Source organism: Bombina bombina, chromosome 4 (assembly GCF_027579735.1).
Source record: "Bombina bombina isolate aBomBom1 chromosome 4, aBomBom1.pri, whole genome shotgun sequence".
NCBI classification, from domain to species: Eukaryota; Metazoa; Chordata; class Amphibia; order Anura; family Bombinatoridae; genus Bombina; species Bombina bombina.
The window spans coordinates 1027535995-1027548576 of NC_069502.1; the positions used below are offsets into that span (position 1 = coordinate 1027535995).

At 38.3% G+C, this 12582-nt stretch overlaps 1 long non-coding RNA gene across 1 annotated transcript in view; it reads right to left on the bottom strand.

Moving 5' to 3' along the window:
* Positions 1-5225: 5225 nt before the first annotated feature.
* LOC128655756 (uncharacterized) overlaps positions 5226-12582 on the bottom strand; it is an 80605-nt gene continuing 73248 nt past the window's right edge. The window contains exon 4 of the long non-coding RNA XR_008401900.1: positions 5226-7088. This is a non-coding gene — a long non-coding RNA (uncharacterized LOC128655756). The remainder of the gene's footprint in view (positions 7089-12582) is intronic.

The window sequence follows — 12582 nt, forward strand, 5'->3', positions numbered from 1 at the left end:
AGAAACGTATTTGTTGAAAAAAAGGGTGAAACGTGCACAAAAAAGGTTAATAAAAAAAAAGTCTAGTGATTGTAATCCAATAGACTAGTGGCTTGTCCTCAGTTTATGTGAACAAATTGTGTGTGAAGTTTGAATCAGTGGTTTTAAAACGGCCTTATTTCCTGGCGGTGAGAATCCTTGTTAGTTCCTGGTGGTGAGAACCCACTTGACGGTCCCTAGGTGTCTCCCGGTGGGTAAACTAAAACTCCTGTTCCGTGTGGTGAGAACCCCCGGGCCTGGATCTGGGATCCTGATGGTTACTTGGTCTTATATTGTCAATTTCCTATAAAGGTAAAAAGCAATAGTGTAGATATTACAAAATTGTGTATTGGAATGAAATAATGCTTACCAGCTGTGGTCAACATGTTTCGGCCACCTCAAGGCCTTTCTCAAGACTGATAGCTGGTTGTTAGTAGTGGCAATTTATAGTCATAATTTGCACCATTTCTCATAGCTGAGGGCGTGGCTTATTGCCGGAAGTGTTGTTGCATAGTAAAGAATAAGGATTGGTATATGATATAGCTTAAGTGTTTTTATCATAGTTAGAAATGAAGCATCATATTTGGATTGTCTGGGTATCTTAGTGACAATTTGTTCGTTTAAGTGTTCTTTTTTAACAAATTCCAACACCTCATCATTTGCAAGTTGAATATTTGCACCTAAACCAGCATTGGTTTCCAATCCATATTAGAGTCTCATCCTTCACCACATGCTTATATTTTTATAATTTTAAAACTTTTTAGTGTATGTAATATTGCTTAAAATTATAACTTTTTAATGCATGTAATATTGCGTAAATTGTGACATTGTGGATCCACATTATATTGTATTTCAATTGTATTTTGTAGTTTATTACTGTTTTATGTCACCTTAATTTTACATGTGGTATTAGGAACGTTTGCAACTACACTTGTTTTTAGTACACCAATTCCTCCGTTGACACCTAGCCCATTTGAGGAGCTTTGAACACACACATTCCTCAGCTATATACAGGACGAGAAAATTATTGTAGAAACGGCCCACCAGCCTTTGCTATATCTGCAAAGTGAGAGAATACGAGATGGGAACCTGTCAAATAGCCGCATAACAGTTTGGACTCTTTCCTTACAAGGCTGTCCTTTAGAAATTCGCTATAAGCAAAACAAAAAGAATCCAGTCGCACAGGGGCTTGCTGAGCTCCATAACTGTACTGCTAAGGATCATGGGGAAGAGTTATTAGAAGATGATTTCCTGGAGGAACAATTGCTTTCCCCATATAAAATATATAATGAGGACCATTGTCAAACATTTCCTTGGGTATATTTTGCTGGTTGTTCTTACCATACCACTATTGAAAATGAGCACAGATTAGTCGCTGGCATTGTTATAACTGGGGAAAATGGATTCCCAAATATCTCTGTAGGTTCCAACATTGGACCAAGATCCAGTCAAGTTGCAGAACTCACTGCTGTTCTAAAAACCATTGAAATGGCTATTGAACAAGGTATTCATGAATGTGTGATCATTACTGACTCAAATTATGTGCATGACAGTTTTGTTGAATACCTGCCAACTTGGAAAAGGAATGGCATACAGAAAACTAACAACAAACCAGATTGACAATCTAGTGGTTTCCAATGGGTTACCCATACACTGGAAAAAGACCAAGGGTCATTCCTGAATTCAAGGTCCTGATAAGGAAGGCTATGATCTTGCTGATTCATTAGCCAAACAAGGAGCCATAACTGGAGAACTCCTTAATATAGCGACCACTTAATGGGTGCAATTCAGGTAGAAGCCGTTACCAGAAACCAGGCTAAACAACAAAATGACCCTAACCTGGTACAATGGAGTCAGGATTCTCCTAGTGAGGACCTGATCACTAGTCAGAAAGAAGACCCCATTATAGGTATCTTCTATAAACACATAGAAGATCCTGAAAGCAACCCCATCTCAAAAGAGGACGGTATTGGCAAGGAAGATCTTAGAATCTTATTGAAATCCAGATGACAATTCAAGTTACAGGATAGTTTGTTAATTAAAACCTCCAAAACTGGCATCAAGCAATGGGTGGTACCTACCAAGTTCAGAGGTCTCATGCTTCAACATGCCCATGATGTTCCCACATCTGGCCATCATGGTGCCAAATTAACATATGAAATATTGCACGACTATGCCTTTTGGCCGCATATGTTGAAGGATGTTCAAACCTACTATCAAGGTTGTTTAATCTGTGTACAGTTCCAACCCACTGCACCAACGCATAGAGCGCCATTGCAGAAAAGGGGGATAGTAGGTAATGCCATGGTCAGATATACACATTGATTTTATTGGTCCAGTAACTAGGTCATCAAGAGGTAACAGATACATGTTAACAGTGAAATTTAAAATGGAACCTCGAATATACAAACTAAACAAAATGTATCTTACTAAGATGCCAAGAAGATGGTAAACAGTTCAAACATGAGTATAATGTCCCCCTCCCATGTATCTTTATAACATGAGCTCCACTCCCATCCAAGCAGCAAATAACTCCACTGAGAAAAGAACGAGTTTCCAAAATGTGATTATCCTAGACTGTTGGGCTTGCATCCAAAAAGCCAAAGAACTTGAGGAGTAAAACTGTTCCAGTGTCCAATAGTGCTGCATAGGGTATAGATTCTTCATTAGTGCTCTGTACTTTGTATGATTGATAAGAACCACAGGACACTCAATTGCCAGCTAACCAAGCGCTTCTTTCTGCCATATAAAGGCAGTTGCTCTGGGCAACACTCCAGCAAGGTTCTCAGCTTTTGGATTTGCCTCCTTATGTTGAATGCAGTAATAATCTCCTTCGGTTGGTGTACATCTCCCGGTTCAGCAGAAATGGTGTTAGGGGAATCATCATAAGAGACCTTGGGGCATATTTATCAAGCTCCGTGTTACCGCAGCTCCATAACCTGTCTGTCTGCTCTGAGGCTGTGGACAGAAATTGGCAGTAATCAACCAGATCAATACGATCGGGTTGATTGACACCCCCTGAATAGTGGCCGCTAGCCAATCTGCAGGGGGCGGCATTGCACCAGCAGTTCACAAGAACCGCTGGTTTAATGATAAATGCCGAGAGCGCATGCTGTCTGCATTTATCGATGTGCAGCGGACATGAGCCACTATATTGGATCATATCCGCTCACACAATCATAAATATGCCCTCTTTGGGTGGGCTCTATAGTAACATATGTGTTTATCATTATTTCCCTCATTTGCAAGCTCCCTATGTAGCAGTTATCAACTAACTTGTAAAGTTTTTAAAAATGGTCCTCCAGCAGTATAAGTAATGTCTCCTCCACTGTTTTCTCCATTATGGAAAACAGTCATACACAATGCACACTCAGCGTTGGGATATGTCAGAGACCCCAAGGTACTCAGCCGGGGGTTTGTGGGAGGCCTCAGCCTCAAGTAAAGCTCCAAAACCTTGTTTCTGACATTAATACAAATAAAAATAAGTTTATCTGAGAAAGCGTCTTTAGCTGACTTGAAGCTGGTATATTTAAATACTAGATGGCATTGATGTAAAAAAAAAAAATAGTCAGCTAAACATTCAGAGCTAGAGCAGCATACAAACAAGTGTCCAGTCATGGCCATAGCACGGAAGTTCCCCAGCTCTTTTATTTTAATATTTCATATTACAAGTTGAAAGTAATATATTAGCTCTCAAAAGAGTCTAGGACGTGCTAACATGTCAGATAGCGCAAGTGTGCTAAATCCCTCACACAATAGACTTCTTTGTGGGCAATAACTTGCCATATACCATTATGGAATATAAACAAAGTAAGCGGTGCTTACCCCCAGGCAGTGTAAAAGGCGGCTTTCTTCAACGATCCATCCAGCGCGTCTTCAGCGTGTGCACTATTCACATTCCTACGGATGCAGATAGGAGCCAGATCCAGGCGTCTCGGTCCGATGATGTCAGTAAACTTCAAGCTGTATAGAAAAGAAGCCGGCTAACCATCCTCCAATAAATTCAGTGAGGAATTACAGGTAAGATGCAAAAACGGGTTTATTTCACAGGTACAAACAGTGCTAAAAATCAAATGGGCATGCAGAAAAAAGGCACCAAACGGAGCAGGTCCGAATGGTTACAGAACAGTAACAAACATACGCGTTTCGTGAGGGACTGCCTCACTTGCTCACTGCTGCATGCAGAAAAAAGGCACCAAACGGAGCAGGTCCGAATGGTTACAGAACAGTAACAAACATACGCGTTTCGTGAGGGACTGCCTCACTTGCTCACTGCTTCGCATGCAGAAAAAAGGCAACAAACGGAGCAGGTCTGAATGGTTACAGAACAGTAACAAACATACGCGTTTCGTGAGGGACTGCCTCACTGCAGTGAGCAAGTGAGGCAGTCCCTCACAAAACACGTATGTTTGTTACTGTTCTGTAACCATTCGGACCTTCTCCGTTTGGTACCTTTTTTCTGCATGCCCATTTGATTTTTAGCACTGCTTGTACCTGTGAAATAAACCCGTTTTTGCATCTTACCTGCAATTCCTCACTGGATTTATTGGCGGATGGTTAGCCGGCTTCTTTTCTGTACAACCATATACCATTATCCCTTTAAATCACTGTTAAAACATTTCATTAATAAACATTTATTTTGCATTTAATATGTAAAAATTTGAGTGGAATACTTTATTTTATTATATTATAGATGTGTTTTGTTAGGCATATATTCAAACATTAACAATTTACCTAAGATTTCCAAAGGAGCAAAATTATCCAGTGCTATTTTGTATTGCACTCAACGGTAACACTTAACACGCCACTTGTAATATGAGCGATAATAGAAGACCCTGTGCTAGCCATTCAAAGTATTGGGTGCGCTAAAGAAATTACAGCCACATTGGGATTCTTTGGTAAACCCTTTTTATCATTTACTTGTAATACTAGATTATGCACTTTTCTTAGCGCAGGTTCGTGATAAGGATAATGCACTCTGTGCTATCAGTTGCCCCCACATGTAATTTAGCCCTATACATTTTAAATCAAGGAACAATCACTAAAAAAACTAATTAATGGAAGAAAGGAATTTTAAATAAAAGATACAACTAACAGGAACAATCAGCAATACAACAGTCCACACAAATACATTCAAATGCACTAGTACCAACCTGTACCAACATACCATTTTGTTAATTATAAAAAAAGAGAGGACAATTCTCAAATAAATATCCACAAGGAGTGCAAAATAACATGTTTATTATTATTCTCACATCTCTACTGTCAGTGTGGCTAAAGAGATAACTCATAGTAGCTTACAAATGGTTTATAGAGGAAAGAGTAATGAGAAAAAAATACAAAGAAATAGTATTCAGAGAAATGGAAAAAAGCAAAACCCTTCTTCTTAGTCCACCTAGGCCCCCCCCCCCATTCTCTTGTTGATCATGATTGATATAAAAATCTCAATAGAAGTAAACCATATGGAATACAGGCATCTTATTCAATTCACAAAATAATATTATTCTCAAGACAATAGTTATGAGGTCCTAGCTATCCACAGATAGCTCAGCATGCTAAGGCACTGTGGCTGAGCTCTGTAGCAACCCAAGAGTTGCAGATTCGATCCCCGGCGAGGTCCACTCAGCCTTTCATCCTTCCAAGGTCAATAAAATGAGCAGCGCCTTGAAACCCTTACTGGTGATTAGCCTTGATTTACAAGTACCCAATACATACACTTCTTCAGTAGGGTTATCAAAATATTTTTAACTTAAGTTACATTTTTAATTCTAGAATTCTTTTTTGTTTTTTTAAAGTTTCTATTGGGAGTGACAAGCTGAAGAAGTATTCTTGTAAGCAGTACATTTTTTTTATTAATTTTACCAACTCTTAGTGAATTTTGTCTGTAGTAAAAGATTTTTGGTATGTTTTTTTATTTGTGGAAACCATATATTATTTTAAAGTACATTTAATAACTTACTTTTTCTTAATAAAGTTTATCATATTTTCTTTCTTTAATCTGTGAGATATCAGTGAAATATATTCTCTAACTATTGTACTTTCCTCATTGATTTCTGAATCCTTACAAATTAGTTTGCTCTTTAATCTTTGGAGAATTACTTGTAAGAAATGAAAATCTGTTCAAGGCAATTTGGCTTCTTTACAAGGATAGACAGCTTGCAGATACAGATAAAGAATTTATCTATCATTGTCACTTTATAAAGATTTTGTTGTGTGTCCTAGATTATGACTATCAACCTGTTCAGATCATTTTCTTGAATTTCCCTTACAATTTCTTTGCACTGCTATTAAATAGTCTTGAACATTCATTCAGATAAATCAAATTGTGATTTTCAATTAAGGATTGAAGACTTTCTTGTGCAATAAGAAAACATTGAAATTAACTAATATTTCTAAGTGTCTTGGATTATACCTTTTTGGTATATCATTCATTTTAAGACAAATCTATTGACTTGTATAAAGCAATACAAATGTGGGCCTACATCTCAACACAGCCACACAGAAAGGGTCACTACATAGCTTGTCAGCATAATGTGTAGTTTTCTTGAGCTCATAATGAAGCTTCTCAAAATTGTTGTGGGTTGTCTGTAGCAACAGCTATTCATATATATGATAGCCCTTAAAGCCAATTAAGAAATGTAGCCAAGTTGTATCACAACAAAGTCACATCTACACAAATGTCATTGTGGCTAGTCTAGTCAAACAAGCAATAGCTATTGCCTAAAGAAAATGCAGTATATATGAGAGTGTTTTTTTTTGACTGAACCCTCCACCTTAATAAAGTCAAATTTCCCACCATGGAGGCTGGGAAAAAAATAGCTTATTGCTCCAGGGTTCAGTGTAACTAAACAAACTACATTGCCAGGGAGCCAGTTCCCCTCACACAGCTCCCAAATATCTGAATGCTGATCGCTGTCTTGTAGCGGTTTCCCAGAAGCTTGAAGCCTCCTCTCCTTGGATTCTTTCCAGCTAAGGACTTCTACAACAAGAAGGACCAAGGATGGAGCACTCCTCACACCAGGGTAAAAGCCAGCTCCTTCCTCCATCTAGTCATATGTAGCACAGACATTCTGGAAAACAAAAGAAGAGGCTGATTGGATCTCACAAAACACATGCTTTAACCCTTTAGGAACCATGGGGTTTCAAATGGCATGACTGAAGCAAAAATTTTATGCATACTTTTTAACTTAATTTGCAATATAATGGCATCTATTTATCAAGCCATCGACTTTCGTGCATTCAACGGCACCAATACGCTCGCCTAAGTTCGCCTAACATCGCTGCTGCGGACCTGAATACGTTCTCCAAAATGATAAAAAAAGCTGTCAAAAAGCCACGCACCAAGTAACTAACAGTCATCGATCTTGCTGCTCTTCGGCTTTTTTACAGCTTTCACTAAACACCCACACTATACTATATTGTTAACCCCCTATACCGCCGCTCCCGGACCCCGCTGCACCTAAATAAAGTTATTAACCCCTAAACTGCTGCTCCCGGAGCCCACCGCAACTCTAATAAATATATTAACCCAGAAACCACCGCTCACGGAGCCCACCACCACCTACATTATACAAATTAACCCCTAATCTTCCGCCGCCACCTACATAAAGTTATTAACCCCTATCCTGCCGCTCCCAGACCCTGCCGCAACTAAATAAAGTGTTTAACCCCTAAACCGCCTCTCCCAGAGCCCACCGCCACCTACATTATATTTATTAACCCCTAATCTGCCCCCCTACACCGCTGCCACTATATTATATGTATTAACCCCTAAACCTAAGTCTAACACTAACCCTAACACCCCCTAACTTAAATATAATTTAACTAAATCTAAATAAATTATTCCTATTTAAAACTAAATACTTACCTATAAAATAAACCCTAAGATAGCTACAATATAACTAATAGTTACATTGTAGCTAGCTTAGGGTTTATTTTTACTTTACAGGCAACTTTGTATTTATTTTAACTAGGTAGAATAGTTACTAAATAGTAACTGCCACTATATTAAATGTATTAACCCCTAAACCTAAGTCTAACACTAACCCTAACACCCCCTAACTTAAATATAATTTAACTAAATCTAAATAAATTATTCCTATTTAAAACTAAATACTTACCTATAAAATAAACCCTAAGGACTAGATTTAGAGTTTGGCGGTAGCCTTCAAAACCAGCGTTAGAGGCTCCTAACGCTGGTTTTTACCGCCCGCTGGTATTTGGAGTCAGTCATTAAAGGGTCTAACGCTCACTTTGCAGCCGCGACTTTTGCATACCGCAGATCCCCCTACGCAATTTGCGTATCCTATATTTTCAATGGGATCTTTCTAACGCCGGTATTTAGATTCGTGGCTGAAGTTCGCATTAGAAATCTAACGACAAAACTCCAGAGCAGAAAAAAAACAGGAGTTAAGAGCTTTTTGGGCTAACGCCGGTTCATAAAGCTCTTAACTACTGTGCTCTAAAGTACACTAACACCCATAAACTACCTATGCACCCCTAAACTGAGGTCTCCCCACATCGCTGCTACTATAATAAAAATTTTTAACCCCTAATCTGCCAACCGCACACCGCCGCCACCTACGTTATACTTATGTACCCCTAATCTGCTGCCCCTAACACCGCCGACCCCTATATTATATTTATTAACCCCTAATCTGCCCCCCTCAACGTCGCCGACACCTACCTACACTTATTAACCCCTAATCTGCCGACCGGAACACACCGCTACTCTAATAAATGTATTAACCCCTAAAGCTAAGTCTAACCCTAACACTAACACCCCCCTAAGTTAAATATAATTTAAATCTAACGAAATAAATTAACTCTTATTAAATAAATTATTCCTATTTAAAGCTAAATACTTACCTGTAAAATAAACCCTAATATATCTACAATATAAATTATAATTATATTGTAGCTATTTTAGGATTAATATTTATTTTACAGGCAACTTTGTATTTATTTTAATTAGGTACAATAGCTATTAAATAGTTAATAACTATTTAATAGCTACCTAGTTAAAATAATTAAAAAATTACCTGTAAAATAAATCCTAACCTAAGTTACAATTAAACCTAACACTACACTATCAATAAATTAATTAAATAAAATACCTACAATTATCTACAATTAAACCTAACACTACACTATCAATAAATAAATTGAATAAAATACCTACAAATAAATACAATTAAATAAACTAACTAAAGTACAAAAAATAAAAAAGAACTAAGTTACAAAAAATAAAAAAATATTTACAAACATTAGAAAAATATTACAACAATTTTAAACTAATTACACCTACTCTAAGCCCCCTAATAAAATAATAAAGCCCCCCAAAATAAAAAAAATGCCCTACCCTATTCTAAAATTAAAATAGAAAAGCTCTTTTACCTTACGAGCCCTTAAAAGGGCCATTTGCGGGGCATGCCCCAAAGAATTCAGCTCTTTTGCCTGGAGAAAAAAAAATACAATACCCCCCACCAACATTACAACCCACCACCCACATACCCCTAAGCTAACCCAAACCCCCCTTAAATAAACCTAACACTAAGCCCCTGAAGATCTTCCTACCTTATCTTCACCACACCGGGTCCCGATCTGTCCAGAAGAGCCTCCGATGTCTTGATCCAAGCCCAAGCGGGGGGCTGAAGACATCCATCCTCTGGCTGAAGTCTTGATCCAAGCGGGCAGAAGAGGACATCCGGACCGGCAAACATCTTCATCCAAGCCGCATCTTCTATGTTCTTCCATCCGATGACGACCGGATCGGAACAGCCAATAGAATGCGAGCTCAATCTGATTGGCTGATCGGATCAGCCAATCGGATTGAACTTGAATCTGATTGGCTGATTCCATCCTATCAGCCAATCGGAATTCGAGGGACGCCATCTTGGATGACGTCCCTTAAAGGAACCTTCATTTGTCGTCTAGTCGGAAGAAGAAGTGGATGGATCCGCGCTGGAGGTCTTCAAGATGGAGCCAGTCGTCATCGGATGGAAGAACATAGAAGATGCGGCTTGGATGAAGATGTTTGCCGGTCCGGATGTCCTCTTCTGCCCGCTTGGATCAAGACTTCAGCCGGAGGATGGATGTCTTCAGCCCCCCGCTTGGGCTTGGATCAAGACATCGGAGGCTCTTCTGGACAGATCGGGACCCGGTGTGGTGAAGATAAGGTAGGAAGATCTTTAGGTGCTTAGTGTTAGGTTTATTTAAGGGGGGTTTGGGTTCGATTAGGGGTATGTGGGTGGTGGGTTGTAATGTTGGGGGGGGAATTGTATGTTTTTTTCTCCAGGCAAAAGAGCTGAATTCTTTGGGGCATGCCCCGCAAATGGCCCTTTTAAGGGCTGGTAAGGTAAAAGAGCTTTTCTATTTTAATTTAGAATAGGGTAGGGCATTTTTTTATTTTGGGGGTCTTTGTTATTTTATTAGGGGGCTTAGAGTAGGTGTAATTAGTTTTAAATTCTTGTAATATTTTTCTAATGTTTGTAAATATTTTTTTATTTTTTGTAACTTAGTTCTTTTTTATTTTTTGTACTTTAGTTAGTTTATTTCATTGTATTTATTTGTAGGTATTTTATTTAATTAATTTATTGATAGTGTAGTGTTAGGTTTAATTGTAACTTAGGTTAGGATTTATTTTACAGGTAATTTTGTAATTATTTTAACTAGGTAATTATTAAATAGTTATTAACTATTTAATAGCTATTGTACCTGGTTAAAATAATTACAAAGTTGCCTGTAAAATAAATATTAATCCTAAAATAGCTACAATATAATTATAATTTATATTGTAGCTATATTAGGGTTTATTTTACAGGTAAGTATTTAGCTTTAAATAGGAATAATTTATTTAATAAGAGTTAATTTATTTCGTTAGATTTAAATTATATTTAACTTAGGGGGGTGTTAGTGTTAGGGTTAGACTTAGCTTTAGGGGTTAATACATTTATTAGAGTAGCGGTGTGGTCCGGTCGGCAGATTAGGGGTTAATAATTGTAGGTAGGTGGAGGCGACGTTGGGGGCGGCAGATTAGGGGTTAATAAATATAATATAGGGGTGGGCGGTGTTAGGGGCAGCAGATTAGGGGTACATAGGTATAATGTAGGTTGCGGCGGTGTACGGAGCGGCAGATTAGGGGTTAAAAAAATATGCAGGTGTCAGCAATAGCAGGGGCGGCAGATTAGGGGTTAATAAGTGTAAGGTTAGGGGTGTTTAGACTCAGGGTTCATGTTAGAGTGTTAGTGTGCAGACTTAGGAAGTGTTTCCCCATAGGAAACTCTAAATACCAGCGGTATTTAAAAGGTGCGGCCAAAAAAAAGCCAGCGTTAGCTACGCGGGTCGTTACCGACAAAACTCTAAATCTAGCCGTAAGATAGCTACAATATAACTAATAGTTACATTGTAGCTAGCTTAGGGTTTATTTTTATTTTATAGGCAACTTTGTATTTATTTTAACTAGGTAGAATAGTTACTAAATAGTTATTAACTATTTAATAACTTCCTAGTTAAAATAAATACAAATATACCTGTAAAATAAAACCTAACCTAAGTTACAATTACACCTAACACTACACTATAATTAAATAAATTCCCTAAACTAAATACAATTAAAAACAATTACATAAAGTACAAAAACAAACAAACACTAAATTACAGAAAATAATAAAATAATTACAATTTTTTTAACTAATTACACCTAATCTAATCCCCCTAATAAAATAAAAAAGCCCCCCAAAATAATAAAAAGCCCTACCCTATACTAAATTAAGAATAGCCCTTAAAAGGGCCTTTTGCGAGGCATTGCCCCAAAGTAATCAGCTCTATTACCTGTAAAAAAAAAAAGTACAATACCCCCCCAACATTAAAACCCACCACCCACACACCCAACCATACTCTACTCTAAAACCCACCCAGTCCCCCCTTAAAAAAACCTAACACTAACCCCTTGAAGATCACCCTACCTTGAGATGTCTTCACCCAGCTGGGCCAAAGTCCTCCACAAAGCCGGCAGAAGTGGTCCTCCAGACGGTCAGAAGTCTTCATCGAAGCCGGCCAGAAGAGGTCCTCCAGACGGGCAGAAGTCTTCATCCAGGCGGCATCTTCTATCTTCATCCATCCGGCGCAGAGCGGCTCCATCTTCAAGTCATCAGATGTGGAGCATCCTCTTCATCCGGAGTCTTCTTGAACAATGATGGGTCCTTTAAGTGACGTCATCCAAGATGGCGTCCCTTGAATTCCGATTGGCTGATAGAATTTTACCAGCCAATCGGAATTAAGGTAGGAAAAATCCTATTGGCTGATGCAATCAGCCAATAGGATTGAAGTTCAATCCTATTGGCTGATCCAATCAGCCAATAGGATTGAGCTCGCATTCTATTGGCTGATTGGAACAGCCAATAGAATGCAAGCTCAATCCTATTGGCTGATTGCATCAGCCAACAGGATTTTTACTACCTTAATTCCGATTGGCTAATAGAATTCTATCAGCCAATCGGAATTCAAGGGACGCCATCTTGGATGATGTCACTTAAAGGACCCATCATTGTTCAAGAAGACTCC